Here is a 19,647-nt window from a genome sequence, read left to right as displayed (position 1 = left end):
GTAAGGCTTATTTTTTACAGTATTTTAAATTATGCCTTTTAAAAAAAGAGTCAGGCAATGATATAAAATAGATAATTTAATTTGGAAAATGATTTTATAAAACATATTTGCTCATTCCGTGTCATGGTGCCTTATTTTTTAATGGTTAATGGGCTCTTTGAGAGTGAAGAATTTGGGTTGCATGAAATAGGGGAAGCATATTTTGAATTTGTGTTATTCTAGCCAATTTTGATCAGTTAATTTTATTATTATCTGGTATCAATTGGCAATATGGAGTAAATGCTCCCTAATTCTTAAAAAAAAAAAAACTTCTGACATATTACAAAGCACAATTAGTCCTCTGTGGTTATCTAGATAGGGCTATGTCATCTAAAATGTTCAGACTCTCTGCAGGATGACTATAGTCTCTAAAAAGCCTATATAAGGGATGCCTCTCTCTAGTAGAGATATTTCCTGAGCCATGTTTCTCAGCATCAGGACAGCTATGATTTATTTTGTAAGTGGACAAGGCCAAACATTACTGTTTTAACTATTATAAACAAAATAGTAAATGTTAAATGTTCACTTAGTAGAGCCTCTAGTAGGGCTTTTTATATACACAAAGTAAAGTCTGAGCCAAAAATGTGAAACAGTTCTCTGGTCTGTGTGCATTCTCTTTTAACCTACTCTTTGATTCATTGCAACTGGAGAAGTGATGCAACCAGTGATGATTTGCACTCCAAAGCTCTTGGTGCTGCAGTGAGTCCTCCCTGTTTCGTTTTTTTTTTGTTTTGTTTTGTTTTGTTTTTTTCTTCTACTAATTACCCAAGCCATAGTAATTTATCAAATTTCTTAAAACTTTTCAGAAATGTTTATTATAATATGTTAGATCCAAAATAAAGAGCTTTGCAAGATTCTGTTAAACGTCATCCTTTTATAATATTTTTAAATATTTACCAGGTTTTTTTTTTTTTGGCACAGATTCAAACCGGTAATAGCAAAATGATACAAAACTGCCTTAAAAATGTGGAATGCTTCACAAATTTGCATGTCGTTCTTGCACAGGGGCCATGGTAATCTTCTCTGTGTCATTCCAATTTTAGTATATGTGCTGCCGTGAACACAATATTTACCAGTTTTGTTCTTTATCATTTTTTATGGTTCTTAGCTTTAGCCAACAAAGTAATGCAAGGATCAAATCTTAATTCAGATATAATTTTAAAGATACTTCCTCAATTTTTTATAGTTAATTACAGAAAGAACTATTCTCATTGAGTGGTGTTTTCACTGAGGAATCTGTTTTTTGTTTGTTTTGTTTTTTGCCGCTTTGTTGTTTTTTGCCATCAAGGTTTTGACCTGGGTGGTAAACACTGATGCTGCATTGATGCTCATGGGGCAGGGTGCTAAAGAGCAAATCACTCCATTTTTCAGGTAGTAACCCTGTTTTATTCTGAAAAACAGTTTTTATATGCTCTCTATTTGAAAATATAGCAGAAAAGACCTATTATACTTGTCTTGTAAAGCTGTATTTTTTAATCACAGAAAATTACATTTTATATTGTGACTGACTATACACATATCTTTGCACGGACACACAGGTATATATGAAACTGAAAAAGGAGTTAACCATAGCAATTCCTATTGCAGTGTGCACTGCATTTTTTTTTTTGTATCCCGATTTGTTCCATGTTTAAAGTACTGATCATAACCTATTAAATTGCTTTTATGACCCACTAATGAGTTAGAATCCAGAGTTTGAAAAAACACTTCTAAAGCATGCCTCAAATATAATTTGATCTTTTCAGAGGCCTTGTGAGATAGGCAAGGCTAATATTAACCCTTTTCAAACATAGCTAAAGCCTATACTTTGAAAACAGAAGTTGGACTAAAGAAATGAAACAGAAAAAATGGTTTGGGGTGTTGAATGAGCAGAGGTCATCATGAACACAGTGTACACTTGAATGGTGATGGAGAGGAAGAGGGGCTTCAGAGATTTAGAACAGGAAGCAGATGGATGTACAAGATATTTTGTTTGCCTCAGGATTTTTGCCTAAGCCCTTGAAGACATCTGGTATGCCACTAGAAATCACCTGAAGCTAAAATTTACCAGATTGTTGGTATCTTGAAAAGCTACCAAAATTAGTTTGCAAGGCTATACCCATCAGCTTCTTGCAGTCTGCCTCTAGAAATCTCATCTATACCAATCCAGTCCAATTTCTAGAGGTAAGTCTGTTTCCCAAAATTCACTTATTTGCATACTACTTTTATAATTCTTGTCATATGTATACATCACCATATTGTTTTTTAAATTGTTAGAAATGATTTTATTTAAATATTCCAAATAATTAAAAAATTTGAGATTAACTTCAGACAACGTAACATTAATCATTTAAAGCATACAATCGTTGATGTTTAGTGTATTCACAGTGTTGCAACCACCAATTCTCTAGTTTCAAAAGTGTTTCATCACCTGATAAAGACACCCCATACCTATTAAGTGATCATTCCTCATTCTCCCATTTATAAAAGAAACATTCTTATGTGTCATTTGGCTGCATAAATGTCATCTTTTGAGAAGTGTCTGTTCATATCCTTCACCCACTTTTTGATGGGGTTGTTTTTTTTTTCTTGTAAATTTGTTTGAGTTCATTGTAGATTCTGGATATTAGCCCTTTGTTAGATGAGTAGATTGCAAAAATTTTCTCCCATTCTGTAGGTTGCCTGTTCACTCTGATGGTAGTTTCTTTTGCTGTGCAGAAGCTCTTTAGTTTAATTTAGATCCCGTTTGTCAATTTTGGCTTTTGTTGCCATTGCTTTTGGTGTTTTAGACATGAAGTCCTTGCCCATGCCTATGTCCTGAATGGTATTGCCTAGGTTTTCTTCTAGGGTTTTTATGGTTTTAGTTCTAACACTTAAGTCTTTAATCTATCTTGAATTAATTTTTGTATAAGGTGTAAGGAAGGGATCCAGTTTCAGCTTTCTACATATGGCTAGCCAGTTTTCCCAGCACCATTTATTAAATAGGGAATAGTTTCCCCATTTCTTGTTTTTGTCAGGTTTGTCAAAGATCAGATGGTTGTAGATATGCGGCATTATTTCTGCGGGCTCTGTTCTGTTCCATTGGTCTATATCTCTGTTTTGGTACCAGTACCATGCTGTTTTGGTTACTGTAGCCAAAACAGCGGCTCGTCATCACTGGCCATCAGAGAAATGCAAATCAAAACCACAATGAGATACCATCTCACACCAGTTAGAATGGCGATCATTAAAAAGTCAGGAAACAACAGGTGCTGGAGAGGATGTGGAGAAATAGGAACACTTTTACACTGTTGGTGGGACTGTAAACTAGTCCAACCATTGTGGAAGTCAGTGTGGCGATTCCTCAGGGATCTAGAACTAGAAATAGCATTTGACCCAGCCATCCCATTACTGGGTATATACCCAAAGGATTATAAATCATGCTGCTATAAAGACACATGCACACGTATGTTTATTGTGGCACTATTCACAATAGCAAAGACTTGGAACCAAGCCAAATGTCCAACAACGATAGACTGGATTAAGAAAATGTGGCACATATACACCATGGAATACTATGCAGCCTTAAAAAAGGGTGAGTTCATGTCCTTTGTAGGGACATGGATGAAGCTGGAAATCATCATTCTCAGCAAACTATTGCAAGGACAAAAAACCAAACACCGTATGTTCTCACTCATAGGTGGGAATTGAACAGTGAGAACACATGGACACAGGAAGGGGAACATCACACACTAGGGCCTGTTGTTGGTGGGGGGAGGGGGAAGGGATAGCATTAGGAGATATACCTAATGTTAAATGACGAGTTACTGGGTGCAGCACACCAACATGGCACATGTATACATATGTAACTAACCTGCACGTTGTGCACATGTACCCTAAAAGTTAATGTATAGTAATAAAAAAAGAAACATTCTAACACTGTCAAAAATGTAAAAAACCAGTGTGATTCTAAATAGAATATAGCAAATTCTGAAAATAAAATAAAACAATCATTAGCCAGATACTAGCTAGATACTGTTATCTACCAAGTCTCTGTGTCTTAGATTCTTCCATGTTAAAAAGGGATATAGGCAAAAGTTATGGAGGTATTAAAGACCAATCAATGCTAAATCAAGACTTTCTGCTTGGTATAACTGAAAGAATTGAAGGACATTTCAAAAATACACCTTTCTCGTTATGAGATTCACTGCTATTTAGTGTTATTTCCTTTACCATCTAAAATTTGTCTTGATACAGCTGAATTCATCCTTTCCTTCACTTTACTATTAAAGGGGTTGTATATTATTCCCAGAGTCCTTTATAACTGAATTCCTGGAATTCAGGGAGTGTGTTCTAAATATTGGTGATTGCAGTTTTCATTATTATCCTCAAACATATGAAATCCATTATTCACCAAGTAGTAAACTAGATGCTTTCAGAGTTTTAAAGAAAAGATACAGATACTACTTCCAAATAATATAAATCTTTGTTGTGAAAATCAATTTATGCACAATTAACACTTAGAATATAAAACTGATAATAGTAAATAGACAAGTAGATTTTATTCTAAAAGTTATCGGGTTTAAATTATTTGGAACTTTTATACTATTTCATAGAGCTCAAGTTAATACCAGCTATTATGAATATTCCAGATTAGCACAATATGGCTTATCTTCTTATGATCTTCTTTAAGTTCTCCAGGGGTGGTTCTGGTATGATAAAAATAGTACTTTGCATCACAAACTTCAGTTTCCTCATCTGAACAATAAACTTCATCTCTACCTAGTTATAAAGTTCAAATAAGATAACCTGTGTAAGTACACAGCACAGTCCCTGGTACTTTGTTGAAGGTCAATAAAGTATACATTTATTTATTCAGTTACTCATATTTGTAGCCATTTTAAAATTTTTTAATTGACAAGTAATAATTATACATATCCATGGCATACATAGTGATGAATTGATCCTTTCCTTCACTTCACTGTTACATTATATTTGATACATATAATGTATAGTGATCAAATCAGGGTAAGTAACATTCATCATCTCAAACATTTATTATTTCTTTGTGTTGGGAATTTTCAATATCCTCATTCCAGCTATTTGAAAGTACATAATATTTATTGTTAACTATAGTCATTCTGCTGTGGTACAGAACACTAGAACTTATTTCTGCTGTCTAGCTATAATTTTGTTTATCTGTTAACAAATCTCTTTCTAACCCTCCCTTCCCTCTACCCTTCTCAGCCTCTAGTATTCTCTGTTTTACTTTTTACTTCTATGAGATCAACTATTTTTCTCTCACATGAGTGAGAACATGTGGTGTTTAACTTTCTGTTCGCAGCTTATTTCACTTACCTTCCACTTCAATCCATGTTACTGTGAATGGCAGGATTTCGTTTTCTTTTATGACTGAGTAGTATTCCGTAGTGCATATATATATCACATTTAATTTATCTATTTATTATTGGATACCTAGGTTGATTCCATATCTTGGCTGTTGTGAATAGGGCAGCAGTACACATGGAAATACAGGTATCTTTTTGACACACTGATTTTCTTTCCTTTGGATACCGTAGGGGATAAGGGAGTGCTTTCCCTTGGTCCCCTGATGTTTTGCTGAAAAATCAACTCATAAAAGGCAGATTAATTAGAGAAAAGGCATACAGATTTATTTATCATGTATATATGGGAGCCTTCGGAATGAAGATCAAAAGATACAGGGGAAATTGTCCATTTTTATGCTGAGGTTCAACAAAGTATGGACAGTCATGTAGAAATATGATTGGACAAAAAGGGGTGATCTAATACTAATAGACTGGGGAAACTCAGGAGGGTCATCTGTTTAGATTCTTTTTGGGTTCTCTGAGTATGCATTCCTTCCTTCTGGGTATGGGACAAGACCCTCTCTAGAGTGGGACTGTTATAACCTACAGACAAACAATGTAGGTCAGATAATTCCTTTGTGGTCAGTTTTTACACTGAAAGCCAGAGGGAAAATTAGAATAATATTTATAGGATTTATGACTAGCTTTGAGGAATAGGGGTTCTGGTTTCTACGAACCACCTTGGGGACCAGGGCTTCTAGTTTCTATGGCTAGCCTCTGGGGAGAATGGGACAGAGAGACAGGAGAGCAGGAGAAAGAGAAAAATGTTTGCTTCAGAGGCTGCTTCTGAGGCTTTCATTTTGGGATATTGTTTTCTGAGCCCTAAAAAATGTATACTTAGTAGTAGCCTTGCTGGATCATGTGGTAGTTCCATTTGTAGTTTTTTGAGGAACTGTTCTCCATAATGGCTATACAAATTTACATTCCCACCAATAGTGTGTGAGTTCCCTTTTCTCCACATCCTTGTTATTTGTTATTATTTTTTTCTTTTTGATAATAGTTATTCTAACTGGAATGAGATGTTATCTAGTTATAGTTTTGATTTGCACTTCCCTGATGATTAGTGGTGTTCATGAGTATTTTGTCTTATACATGTTGACCATATGTATGTCGTCTTCTATCTGTTCAGATCATTTGCCCATATTTTTTGTTGTTTTTATTTTTATTATTTTTTGAGGCAGAGTGTCACTCTGTCACTTAGGCTGGAGTGCAGTGGTGTGATCTCAGCTCACTACAACCTCCACCTCCCGGGTTCAAGCAATTCTCCTGCCTCAGCCTCCTGAGTAGTTGGGATTACAGGTGCCCGCCACCATGCGTAGCTAATTTTTTTTGTATTTTTAGTAGACATGTGGTTTCACTGTGTTGGCCAGGCTGGTCTCGAACTCCTGACCTCAAGTGATCTGCCCGCCTCAGCCTCCCAAAGTGCTAGAATTACAGGCGTGAGCCACCTCTCCCAGCCTGCCCATATTTTAATTGGATTTGTTTTTGTTTGTTTTTCTGTTGAGTTCTTTGTATATTCTGGATATTAATCCCCTATTGGATGAGTAGTTCATTATTCATGTATAAAAAGGCTACTGATTTTTGTAAATTTTGTACCCTACAAATTTACTGAATTCTGTTACCAGTTCTAAGAGAGTTTTTTTTTTTTTTTTTGTAGTAAAGTCTGTATGTTTTTCCATATATAAGATCATGTCATCTGCAAACAGGGACATTTTGACTTCTCCCTTTCCGATTTGGATGCCTTTTATATATCTGTTGCCTAATTGCTCTGGTTAGGACTTCCATTAGTATGTTGAATAAGAATACTGAGATTGAGAGTCTTTGTCTTGTTCTAGTTCTTAGCTGAAAGCTTTTTCTTGTTCATAAGATGTCATTTGTGGGTTTGCCATTATTATGTTTAGGTATATTCCTTCTATACTTAATTTATTAAGAGTTTTTATCATGAAAGGATGTTGAATTTTATCAAAAGCTATTTCTACATCTATTGAGATCATCTTGTGGTTTTCATCCTTCTTTCTGTTGATGTGTGTGATGTTTATTGATTTGTATATGTTGAGACATCCTTGCATTCCTGAGATAAATCCCACTTGATTATGATGTATCCTCTTACTGATGTGTTGTTAGAACTCAGCTTGTTAGTATTTTGGTGAAGATTTTTGCAACAGTGTTCATCAGGGATACTGGCTGTAGTTTTCCGCTTGTTGTCGTTGTTGTATCCTTATCTAGTTTTGGTATCAGGGTTATGCTGGCCTTGTAGAATGAATTAGGAAGAATTCCCTCCTCTTTTATTTTCTGGGATAGTTTGGAAGGAATTGGTATTAATTCTTCTTTAAAGGTTTGGTAGAATTCAGCAGTAAAGCCGTGTGGTTTTGGACTTTTTTGTTGTTGAAAGACCTTTTACTACTGATTCTCTCTCATGACTTGTAATTGGTCTATTTGTGTTTTCTTTTCCTTCTGGGTTCAATCTTTATAGGTTGTATGTGTCCAGGAATTTATTCATTTCCTTTAAATTTTCAAATTTATTGGCATATTGTTGTTCGTAGTACTCTCTAATGATCCTTTGTATTTCTATGGTGTCCATTGTGACATATCCTCTTCCGTTTATGATTTTTTCAAATTTGAGTCTCTTTTTTTCTTTTTTTCTGAGTTTCACTAATGGTTTGTTGATTTTGTTTATCTTCTCAAAGAACTAACTTTCTGTTTGATCTTTTGTGTATTTTTTAGTCTTTTTCTTTAGGGTCTCACTCTGTTGCCCAGGCTGGAGTGCAGTGGCTTGATCTTGGCTTATTGCAGCCTCAGCTTCCTGAGCTCAGGTGATCATCCTACCTCTGCCACCTGAGTAGCTGGGACTACAGGTATGTGCCACCATGCCTGGCTAATTTCTGTATTTTTCTGTAGAGATGAAGTTTCACCGTGTTTCCCAGGAAACTTGAGAACATTTCCATAGTTCTCAAACGTGTGGGCTGAAATGATCCTCCTGCCTTGGCCTCCCAAAATGCTGGGATTACAGGCATGAGCTACCACGCCAGGCCTCAGTCTCAATTTTGTTTATTTATGCTCTGATTCTTTTTATTTCTTTTACTAATTTGGGGTTTGTTTTTTTTTTCTTCATTTTCTAGTTCTTTGAGGTGCATTGTTAGGTTTTTTATTTGAAATCTTTTTATTTTTTGGCATAGGCATGTATTACTATAAACTTGCCTCTTAATACTGCTTTTGCTGTGTGCCATAAGCTTTGGTACATTGTGTTTCTATTTCCATTTGTTTCAAGAAATTTTAAAATTTCATTCTTAATTTTGAGTTTAACCTGTTGGTTGTTTAGAAGCATTTTGTTTAGTTTCCATGTATTTGTATAGTTTTGAATGTTCCTCTTGTTATGTCTAGTTTTATTTCATTGTGGCAAGATAAGATGCATCATATCTCAATTTTTAAAAATTTATTGAGACTTGTTTTGTGCCCTAACATATGGTCAGTCCTGGAGAGTGTTCCATGTGCTGCTGAAAAGAATGAAGTTGTTAGGTGACATATTCTGTAAATGTCTTTTAGGTCTGTGGTACAGTTTGTGTAGAAACAAGGTCTCACTCTGTCACCTTGGCTGGAGTGCAGTGGTGTGATCATAGTTCACTGCAGCCTTGAATTCCTGGGCTCAAACGATACTCCTTCCTCAGCCTCCTTAGTAGCTAGGACTATAGGCACATGACATCACAGCCAGCTTATTTTTTATTTTTTGTAGAGACAGAGTTTCACTACGTTGCCCAGGGTTGTCTCAAATTCCTGGCCTCAAGTGATCCTCTGCCTTGGCCTCTCAAAGTGTTGGGTTTACAGGCATAAGCCTCCATTTCTGGCCTGTGGTGCAGTTTAAATCTATGTTCCTTTGTTGATTTTCTGCCTACATGACCTTTCCAGTGCTGAGAGTGGGGTGAAATTCCCTACTACGTATTGAAGTGTTCCCCACTATGTATTGAAGCCCATTTCTCCCTTTAGATCTAATAATCTTTGCTTTATATATCTGGGTGCTCCTGTGTTGGATGCAAATATATTTACAATTGTTATATTCTCTTGCTGAATTGATCCTTTTATTATTATATAATGTACTTTTTTGTCACTTTATAGCTTTTAACTTGAAGTCTATTTTGTCTGACATAAGCATAGCTACTCCTGCTCACTTGATTTTCATGTGCGTGTAATACTTTCAGTTTAAGTGTGTCTTTATAGCTGAGGTGAGATTCTTGTAGGCAGAATATGTTTGGGTCTTGTTTTTTCATTCATTCAAATAGTGTATATGTTTTAAATGGGGGAATTTAATCCACTTACATTCAAGATTATTGATAGGTGAGGACTTACTCCTTTCATTTTATTGATTTTCTGGTTATTTTGCATATCCTTTGTTCCTTATTCCCTTACTTATCATTTTTATGGTTAGGTGGTTTTCTCTAGTGGTAAGGATTGATTATTTTCTCTTCTTACTTTTGTATCAGCTCTACCAGTGAGTTTTATAGTTATACATGTTTTCATGATGGTAGTTATTGTCTTTTCACTTCCAGATGTAAGACTCCCTTGAGCATGTCTTGTAAGACTGTTCTAGTGGTGATAAATTCCTTTAGTTTTTGCTTCTCTATTGGGAGATTTTATTTCTCCTTCATTTCTGAAGGATAGCTTTGCAGGGTATAATATTTTTAGCTAGCAGGGTTTCCCCACCCCTGCTTTCAGTACTTTGAATATATCATCCCATTCTCTCCTGGCCTGTAAGCTTTCTGCTGAGATATCTGCTGTTAGCCTAATGGAGATTCCCTGATTTATGACTTGACTCTTTTCTCTTGAATGCTTTTGGAATTCTTTGTCTTTTACTTATTACAATTTGACTGTGTTGGGTTCCAGAGAGGACCTGTTTGGGTTGAATCTGTTTGGGGTTCTTTGAGCTCCCTGGACCTAAATGCTCATCTCTCTCCCAAGACTCAGGAAATTTTCTGCTATTATTTCATTAAATATGATTTCCTCACCTTTACCCTTCTTTTTTCCATCTGGAATGCTCATAGTGTGAATATTTGCTGCTTAATGATGTCTCATAAATCCTTTAGGCTTTCCTTATTCTTTTTAATTCATTTTTGCCACTGCTTGTGTTATTTCAAAAGATCTATCTTCAAGTTCAGAAATTTTTTCCTCCATTTGGTATAGTCTGTTGTTGAAGCTCTCAATTATATTTTCTATTTCGTTCATTTAATTCTCAGCTCTAGGATTTCTTTTTGGTTCTTTTTTACGATAATCTACCTCTTTGTTGAATTTATTATTTATATCATAAGTTGTTTTCCTGATTTTGTTGAATTGTTTATCTGTATTCTCTTGTATCTCACTCAGTTTCCTTAAGATTATTATTTTGAATTCTTTTTCTGGCATTTCATGTATTTCCTTATGATTGTGGTCTGTTACTAGAGAATTATGTTTCCCTTTGGAAGTGACATGCTTCCTCGCTTTTTCATTATTCTGTGTCTCTGTATTAATTTCTATGAATCTGGTGGTCGCCTCTTCCAATTTTATTCACTAGGTGTCACAAGGAAAGACTTACTCATATAAATGGATCTTGGGTTGTTGATTTGATGGAGTGCATTGGCTTTGGATCTAGGTGGACACAGTAGTGTAGTTGTCATAAAATTTCTTCAACCGTAATCCATACTGGGGGCATTTGAGAGTTTCTCAGTGGCCTAGGCTGAGAGAGTTTGTGGTGACAGTAGTGCAGCTTTGCCAGGCTTGGGCTAACTGGGCTATCTCTTAGGTTGGGCATTTGTTCATGCACACAGTGGGTCAGGCAGCTTGGAGTCTGGCTCACTGGGGTTGTAGCCACAGGGATGTTACTCTAGCCAGGAGCACAGGCATGCTTGTAGTTGCTTGGCTAGACTAAGGCATGTCTGCTGGGGATGGCTCATAGGGCTGTTTCTCAGCCATGTATTTAGGCTCATGGCTGCTTCAACAGTCTGCAATGTTTCCACCAGGGGTGGCCTACAGCATTGTTTCTCAGACCCTTGTTGAGGATGTGAGGGGGTTGGGCAGGACATGTCTTGAGAAGGAAGAGGGCACTGTGTTTCTGAATCCCTGAGTGTGGGCACTTAGCCACTCCACTGGCCCAGGGCTATGTCAGCTGCTTGCAGACTTGTAGGCCTCTCCCGCATGGCAGAGGGCATGCAGTGGTTTGGCTAGCCCGAGGATGGATTTGTCCTAGGCAGGACTGGTAGGCTTTTAGTGCAGTTGGGAGTGTGGCCCCAGGAGTTGGTTACCTGCTGTGTAGGACCATAGTCACAGCCAATCCTGGGCCCATACTCTGCACAGCTGGGATTGTGACATTCATATATAATGTATGGGCTTGGCATAATCAATATGAAACCCCAGTGCTGGAGAAGTGCAGTAGGGCTACTGGCTCCCTGAGCAAGGAGCATTCCAGAGGTGCCTCAGGTAACAAGACAGCACTCTGCTGCAGTAGCTTGTCTCACAGGGGAGAGGGTGCACCTTGTGCTCCTAATCTGGAGCAGTGAAACTGCATGAATTCCTGGCATTTCTCCAGATGGAGCTGAGAGCTTGTAAGGACCATGGGATTCTTCTGTTTGAAGGACTGTAGGCATTTGTGGTGGCAATGAGGGTTGGTGGTGATATTCCGCTTACCTTTTTCCTGTGATGGAAAGTTCCCTCCGACACCAGGCAGATCTGATCCAGGTCGGGGAGATGGGGTTATAGAGGCTATGTGCTTCCATGCTGCCCTCCTGTCATTACAGATGCATCTTCACTCCCTTGCCACACTGCAGCACTCTATCTTCAACACTCAAATCAAATCTTAGTTGTTTATTTGTAGCCTTGGTCCTTTTTAGTCTGGGGGGACAAATGCCAGGCATCTCTAGTTAGCCTTCTTGCCTACCTTCATAGTCTTGTAAATATGTTATAGAACTAAATCAACAGAGTTTGCCCAATGAAGGCAGTTAGCTTTATTGTAATTTGATATATAGAGCTTGACCAGATAATTCATCTCCTTCTCGCTGCTATTTACCTCACTGTTAGTAACAATAGTGGTGATAACAATATTAGTGATAGTAGTAATAATAATTATTTTAATAACTGCTAACATTGTGTACCCACTGTGTACCAGGAATTGTTATTAATGCTTTTCAATGTACTAGCTCATTTTATAGTTATGTGAGGTTAGTATTTTTATCCCTGTTTTAAGGATGAGTTAACTAATATTCAGTAATTTACCTAAGGACATACAGTAAGAGGCAGGTAGATCTGGGATTTGACTCTAGGCAGTCTGGCTCCAGGGTCTGTACTTTTAACCAACATCTCTAGGGCCTCTCAGTGTGTGGGATCCCATTCATCCAGCCTAAGTGAAGGGCCATCTGAAAGGTAGTGACTCTAGAGGGCTCATTTTCCTCTACAGGTTGTTTCAAAGCCAGGGAATGTATATTATCACGGGCGAAATTGTCTGTTGGAGGATCTGTCTCATATAGAAAAATCCTACTACTTATCTGTGCACCCGCAGAGTACCAGCAGAGCCGGGTGAGTGGGGAGGAGAGCCAGGAGAGGCAGAGGGGACATACTGCAAAGATAATCTCCTGGTCCCCTCTATTACAGTTAATAAGGATCAAAACGGAATACAAGTTGGAGAGGTCAGTTTAGACTCAAGTACAGTCATGCACCACCTAACATTTCAGTTAATTACAGTCTGTGTATGCGGTGGTGCTCCCATAAGATTAGTATGTAGCTGAAAAATTTATATTACCTGGTGATGTCATAGCCATCTTAACATTACAGCACACTGTGTTACTCGTGTTTGTAGTGATGCTGGTATAAACAAACCTATTATGCTGCCAGTAGTATAAAAGTAGAGCAGATACAGTTATGTATAGTACAAAATACTTAATAATAAATGACTTACTGGTTTATGTATATACTATACTATACTTTTAGTGTATTTTAGAGTCTACTTCTACTTATTTAAAAAAGCAGTTGACTGTAAAACATCCTCAGGTTCTTCAGGAAATATTCCAGAAGAAGGCATTTTTATCATAGGAGATGACAGTTCCATGTGTGTTATTACCTCTGAACACCTTTCAGTGGGTTGATATATAATGGTGGAAGACACTGATATTGATGATCCTGACCGTGTGTAGGTCTAGGCTAACATGTGTGTTTGTGTCTTAGTTTTTAACAAAAAAGTTTTAAAAGTTAAAAATTTTTAATAGACAAAAGTTTATAGAGTAAGGATATAAAGAAAGAAAATATTTTGTATAGCTATACAATGTGTGTTCTATGTGTTATAAAAGTTTTAAAAAATTAAAAGTTGATATACTCAAAAAGTTACAGTAAGCTACAGTTAATTTATTATTGAAGAAAGAAAAAACACTTTTAATAATTTTAGTATAGCCTAAGCTTACTGCATTTATAAAGTGTACAATAGTGTACAGTAATGTCCTAGACCTTCACATTCACTAACTACTCAGTCACTAATTCACCCACAGCAACTTCTAGTCCAGCAAGCACCATTCATGGTAAGTGCCCTATACAGGGATACCATTTTTTACTTTTTATACCATGTCTTTACTATACCTTTTCTGTGTGTAGATATGTTTAGATACACAAATATTGACCATAGTGTTACAGTTGCCTGTAGTACTCAGTATAGTAATATTCTGTACAGGTTTGTAGCCTAGGAGCAATAGGCTATTCCATATAAGTCTTACCATCTGTTTGTATAAGTACACTCTGTGATGTTCACATAATGAGGAAATCATCTAACGAACACATTTCTCAGAACTTATTCTCATTGTTTAGTGACCCATGACTGTAATTAGGCAAGGAGTGACTACCAGAGTTTTTCCCCCTTCACTGTATTTCCAAATGCTATCTCTTAAATTGACTAGATTAGAAGTACTTCAGAATTTTATATCTGTTTCCCTTAAGGAAAATAATATGTCAAGCCCATGTACATTGAAGGAAATAATTTATTCTATACTATATTTATGTATTATATATTTTATTACCGAGATAGTGAATCAAGATTATAGAAATGGTGTAAAATTAAAACATTTTGCTGAGTTTAAATGGCCATAACTTAAATGGAATTTTTTTGTCATTCACTAGATCTAGTAGCCAGATGACATCTTACTATTTTAATTTTTAAACTTAGGAGGTTTGCCTATAAACCATTTATTAGCAGAGGAAGCTTTCTAAATGCTGTGAGTTAAAACATATGGAGATTCTAAAGATACTTGAATGGAGCTTGAATGTCTTCCCACACATGAAATATGTGTCGCAAAGAGGAAAATATATTTTAGACATTTCACTGAATAGTAGTTTGAAGTTAACAGCAAAATACATGATAGGCATTATTTTTATATTGATAAATTAAGAATACTTTGGTTAAACAAGATATAGTAAGCCAAAAACAAAGCATTCCCTACTATATTCCTAAATCTACATGCTTACACAGTAGTCCTCTTATATAAACCTGAAACATATAGGGCTGTGTGTATGTTCAAGTTTGATAGTGATCGCCAGTTTGTGTGGAGTTCCCCATTTATAAAGATAGACTTGGACCAAGTGATTCTATCTTATTCTACAGGAGAGTATTTTTCAATATTTTAAAAACTAGTACATGTGGCCAGGTGTGGTGGCTCACACCTGTAATCCCAGCACTTTGGGAGGTCTTGGTGAGCGCATCACGAGGTCAGGAGATGGAGACCATCCTGGCTAACACGGTGAAACCCCATCTCTACTAAAAATACAAAAAATTAGCTGGACGTGGTGGCAGGTGCCTGTAATCCCAGCTACTCGGAAGGCTGAGCTAGGAGAATGGTGTGAACCCAGGTGGCGGAGCTTGTAGTGAGCTGAGATTGCATCACTGCACTCCAGCCTGGGTGACAGTGTGAGACCCCGTCTCAAAAAAGAAAAAAAAAAAAAAGAAAAAAAAAAACTAGTGCATATTTTGTGTTTCCTAATTATCTAAGACTTTATTAAGCTTTGCTTGCTGTACTCTGTATGTTACAAAAACAGTGGATAGATTGAATATACTTTTTCAAATGCATCTCTAACCTTACCTCTTTTGGTGGCATTGGAGTGGTGTGATATGGAGAGGGAAGTCTATGATCAGACTTACATTTTTTAGAAATGACTTCGTTCTATAAGGAAGACAGATTGGAGGAAATAAAGCAATAGGCAGGAGGTCAGTTCAGAGATATTGGGTGAGTCCAGTCTTAAGTGAGATGATGAGAACCTCAACCAAGTATGTGGAGTGAGAATGGAGAACGGAGTGTACTAAAGTGATATTAGGATGTAGGACACATACACAACTTGGTAAATGTTTGTATATAAGGAATTTAGGATGAGTTGTTTATGAGAATAAGTAACTGGAGACCGAGGCTACCTGTCAAGGTAGGGAGATTTGCCCATGGAAGTCGGGGGACAGGGAAGCCTGTAATGAATTGTTTTGGATGTGTTGAGTCACAAAATTCTCAGGTCCATAACCAACTCAGTTTAAAAGTCAATGAGTTAATTTACTAATTTTGGGGGCTTGTATCCATGCCTATTACCCTCTTTCCCTAGATCCTAGCTAAAAATAGGCCCAAATTTTTTTGACTTGAGGCTGGATTTCTGTTTGCAGAACCTCACTGAGGTCTGATTTTTTTCCTCTACAGTTCCCTTGTCTTTTCATGCCTTGACCCTGTGCCTCTTTTACCTATATTACTACTTTGCTTAGGACCTCTGGCCCATGTTTAACTAGCTTTCTTCCTGCCTTACTCAACTTTGGATCAAACTTCCTTCTGGATGCATATCCTTACTGAAATGGTACAGTTATCCTCAGTAGAGATGCATTTCTCAGTATGTGTGTGGACTAATTTTGATAAGGGTTAGGAGAGGATCCTGCACTGCGGTGTGGAAGAGCACTGTACTAACTTTTGTGCCACTGCTGCTTCAAAACTAGCTGTTTAAGGTAAAGTGCTTGACCTCTCCTTGCCTCAGTTTTCTGTTCTGTAAAATGAGTAGATTGGGCTAAAGGACCTCTAAAATTCTCCCTCCTACTTCAAAAATCCTTTTTAAAATTTACATCTGCAGTATTTGACTCTGCAGAATTGGGTTTGATAGAATTGTGGTCACAAAAGAAAATTCCCAGTGAATTTTTAAAAATAGATAAATATTTGGTGTAGAAGTTAAATGGACAACTGAATCTCAGTGAGAAAAATTTCAGTAAAATTAAACTGAAAAGGAAAAAAATTGGAAATGGTTCATTTGTGTAGTAAAGATAATTGACAAGGGAATTAAGTTACCCTGATTGAGCTCACTCTGGAATATATTTTCGCAGTGATTGATATGGTTTGGCTGTGTCCCCACCCAAATCTCATCTTGAATTGTAGTTCACATGATCCCCATGTGTCATGGGAGGGTGGGAGGTAATTTAATCATGCGCGCAGTTATCCTCATGCTGTTCCTGTGATAGTGAGTGAATTTTCACGAGATCTGATGGTTTTATAAGGGGCTTTCCCCCCTCTTCACACTGCACTTCTTGCTGCTGCCATGCAGGAAGGTTGTATTTGCTTCTTCTTCCTTCTGCCATGATTGTAAATTTCCTGAGGCCTCCCTAGCCCTGTGGAACTGTAAGTCAATTAAACCTCTTTCCTTTATAAATTATCCAGTCTCTGGTATGTCTTTATTAGCCACACGAGAATGGACTAATACAATGATATTAGTCAAGTTGGGATAATTTGTTTAACAAAACAATGGGGGCATGTCAGAAGGACACAGGAGCTAACTGGGAGGAGCTCCCTATGACCGAATCAGGGGCAAGTCTGTGAACTATAACCCATAGAATAAGTTAAATATCATGAATCCATACTGATAGAAATAATAAGTAGATGAGAAACAACTCTTCCTTACAGTATAATTCCAATTAATAAATGTAGAACGAATAATAGAAAATCACCATGAGGCAGATACCATAGTAACACTTATTGTAATCAGGAATCATTAATGGATGCTAAAATTAGTTGAGCAAAGCTCTGATGAGAAGCAGAATATTTACATAGTTTCAAGGTATTTCCTCACTAGATATTTATCAGCTACAAAGGGAGAATTAATAACTTTACACTGAAGAAACCTGCCAGATACCACCTTAACAGAGACATTAAAGATAACATCATCTGTAATAAGACATATTGACATCATATAAATCTTGATATGATGCATATGAAGGCATAACAACACTTCTGTTAGATTCTTACAAAAATGTGTAGCCTTAACCTAATAATGAGAAAACACCAGACAAACCCAACTTGAGAGAGAGTCTGTAAAATAACTGGCCACTAGTTTTCACATGTCATGAGCTATCCTAGATTGGAGGCGACTAAGGAAATATGACAACTAAATGCAATGTGAGATCCTGTATTTGATGTGGACTAGAAAAAAAAGCACATTAGTAGGAAAACTGGTGAAATTGGAATGAGGTCTGTAGATTAGCTAATAGAATTCTATCAGTGTTACTCTTCTGTAGATTAGCTAATAGAATTCTATCAGTGTTACTCTTCTGTTTTTTTTTTTGATAATTATATAATCATGGTAGATGTTAACATTAGGGGAAGCTGTGATATGGACCTCTCTAACATTTTTAACAACTTTTTGGTAAGTCTAAAATTGTTTTAAAATGAAGAATTTTAGGCCAGGCGTGGTAGCTCAAGTCTGTAATCCCACCACTTTGGGAGGCCGAAGTGGGCATATCACTTGAGTTCAGGAGTTTGAGACCAGCCTGGCCAAAATGGTGAAACCCTTTCTCTACTAAAAATACAAAAATTAGCCAGGCATGATGACAGGCACCTGTAATCCCAGCTACTGGGAGGCTGAGGCAGGAGAATCGCTTGAACCTGAGAGGCGAAGTTTGCAGTGAGCCAAGATCGCCTGGGCTACAGAGTGAGACTCTGTCTCAAAAAATAAATTAAATAAATAAATAAATAAATAAATAAATAAATAAATAAATAAACAAAAGATTTATAAATAGTATTTTAATCTTAAACATGTTTTTGAAATACCCTTGTTGGTGTCAACATAGCAGGGTTAAGTCAGCTCACTTAAGCCCTCATCTCACACACCCACATGCTAACCTGAAAATGGCAAAATTAATAGATTTTGAAAATTTTGAAAGAGACAATTTGGACATCAAGAAGGTCTGTTTAATAAATGAAGGGGTAAACTTTTGGTCTTTAACATTCCTGAGGATTACTAAAAGCTTAAGAACATGCACAGGGAGCATATGTACGTATAAATGACTCAGCTTTTGAGAGTCACCACCTGGAAGACAATCACGTCTCCCGATGCCACTAAATGGATTGTAGAGCACATAATTCTTGGAAGTGGAGCACAGTTCTCACTCCAAAAGCCAAGAATGGCAAATGCTCACTTTCCTGGCCTCTTTGTATTATGAGAATGCAGGTATGCAACCTAGATTTGGCCAATCAATTCCATGTACTCTGGGCTTTGATTCAGGAGCTAGTGAAAGGAGAGAATATATTCCTTTGTGGCAGCAGGAGTAGTGGCAACATCCAGTTTTCAGGGGTAGCAATGCCACTGACGGTGTCACATCCAGGATTCTGGAGTGTCAGTGGTGTCCTCCAGCCTGGTTCTGAGTCTGGAATCTGGCTGGGATCCGGGATGTGCCAAGAATTCTGTATTCTCATATATTTTCTGAGCCTGATTATATAGCCTCTCCAGCAATTTCGGGATCTACTTTCCATTCTTTGCCTAATTTCACTTTATACTGCAGTTGAGAATGCCATCTGATCTGTATCCCTATACAAAAAGTTTAGATATTATTCCATTAAAATGAATTTATGTTGTAAGAGTTATTATGTATATTTTTCAGCACTTCAAGTTTTAATTTGCTTTTATATGTATTATATTGAGTTAATGAATTTAGTTAAGTCATTATAGTGCAGTGGTTAATAGTGTGGACTTTGGAAGTACGCCTGGATTCAAATTCAGTCTCTGCTGCTTATTAGCTGATTGAGTTTTTATGGTTATAAAATGGGGGTAATAGCAGTACCTACCTCCGGACTTGTCAGGAGGACCAAATGCATACACGCATGCACAGCGCGCACATACACATAAAGAGCACATACCTTACTTGGCAAGGTAGTAAGTTTTGTGTCTCAGTATTAGCAGTTATTATTTTGAATCTCATATCAGCTTAGAAGTTTATATGTTTGTTTTCTGGTTGATGTTAATATGTCAAGTTCTCAAACTC

The 19,647-nt window shown here is 36.9% G+C and overlaps 1 protein-coding gene and 1 non-coding gene across 3 annotated transcripts in view; one reads left to right on the top strand and one right to left on the bottom strand.

Annotated features, from left to right (window-relative positions):
- WDR70 (WD repeat domain 70) overlaps nt 1-19,647 on the top strand; it is a 364,079-nt gene that overhangs the window by 224,358 nt on the left and 120,074 nt on the right. The gene's annotated exons all lie outside the window — the stretch shown is intronic.
- Nucleotides 1,000-1,103, bottom strand: LOC115931384 (U6 spliceosomal RNA). Its single transcript, XR_004067884.1, has one exon. It is a non-coding gene; the product is annotated as a U6 spliceosomal RNA (small nuclear RNA).

This window comes from Gorilla gorilla, chromosome 19 (assembly GCF_029281585.2).
Source record: "Gorilla gorilla gorilla isolate KB3781 chromosome 19, NHGRI_mGorGor1-v2.1_pri, whole genome shotgun sequence".
In the NCBI taxonomy this organism is placed as follows: domain Eukaryota; kingdom Metazoa; phylum Chordata; class Mammalia; order Primates; family Hominidae; genus Gorilla; species Gorilla gorilla.
This window is presented reverse-complemented; position numbering and strand designations above follow the sequence as displayed.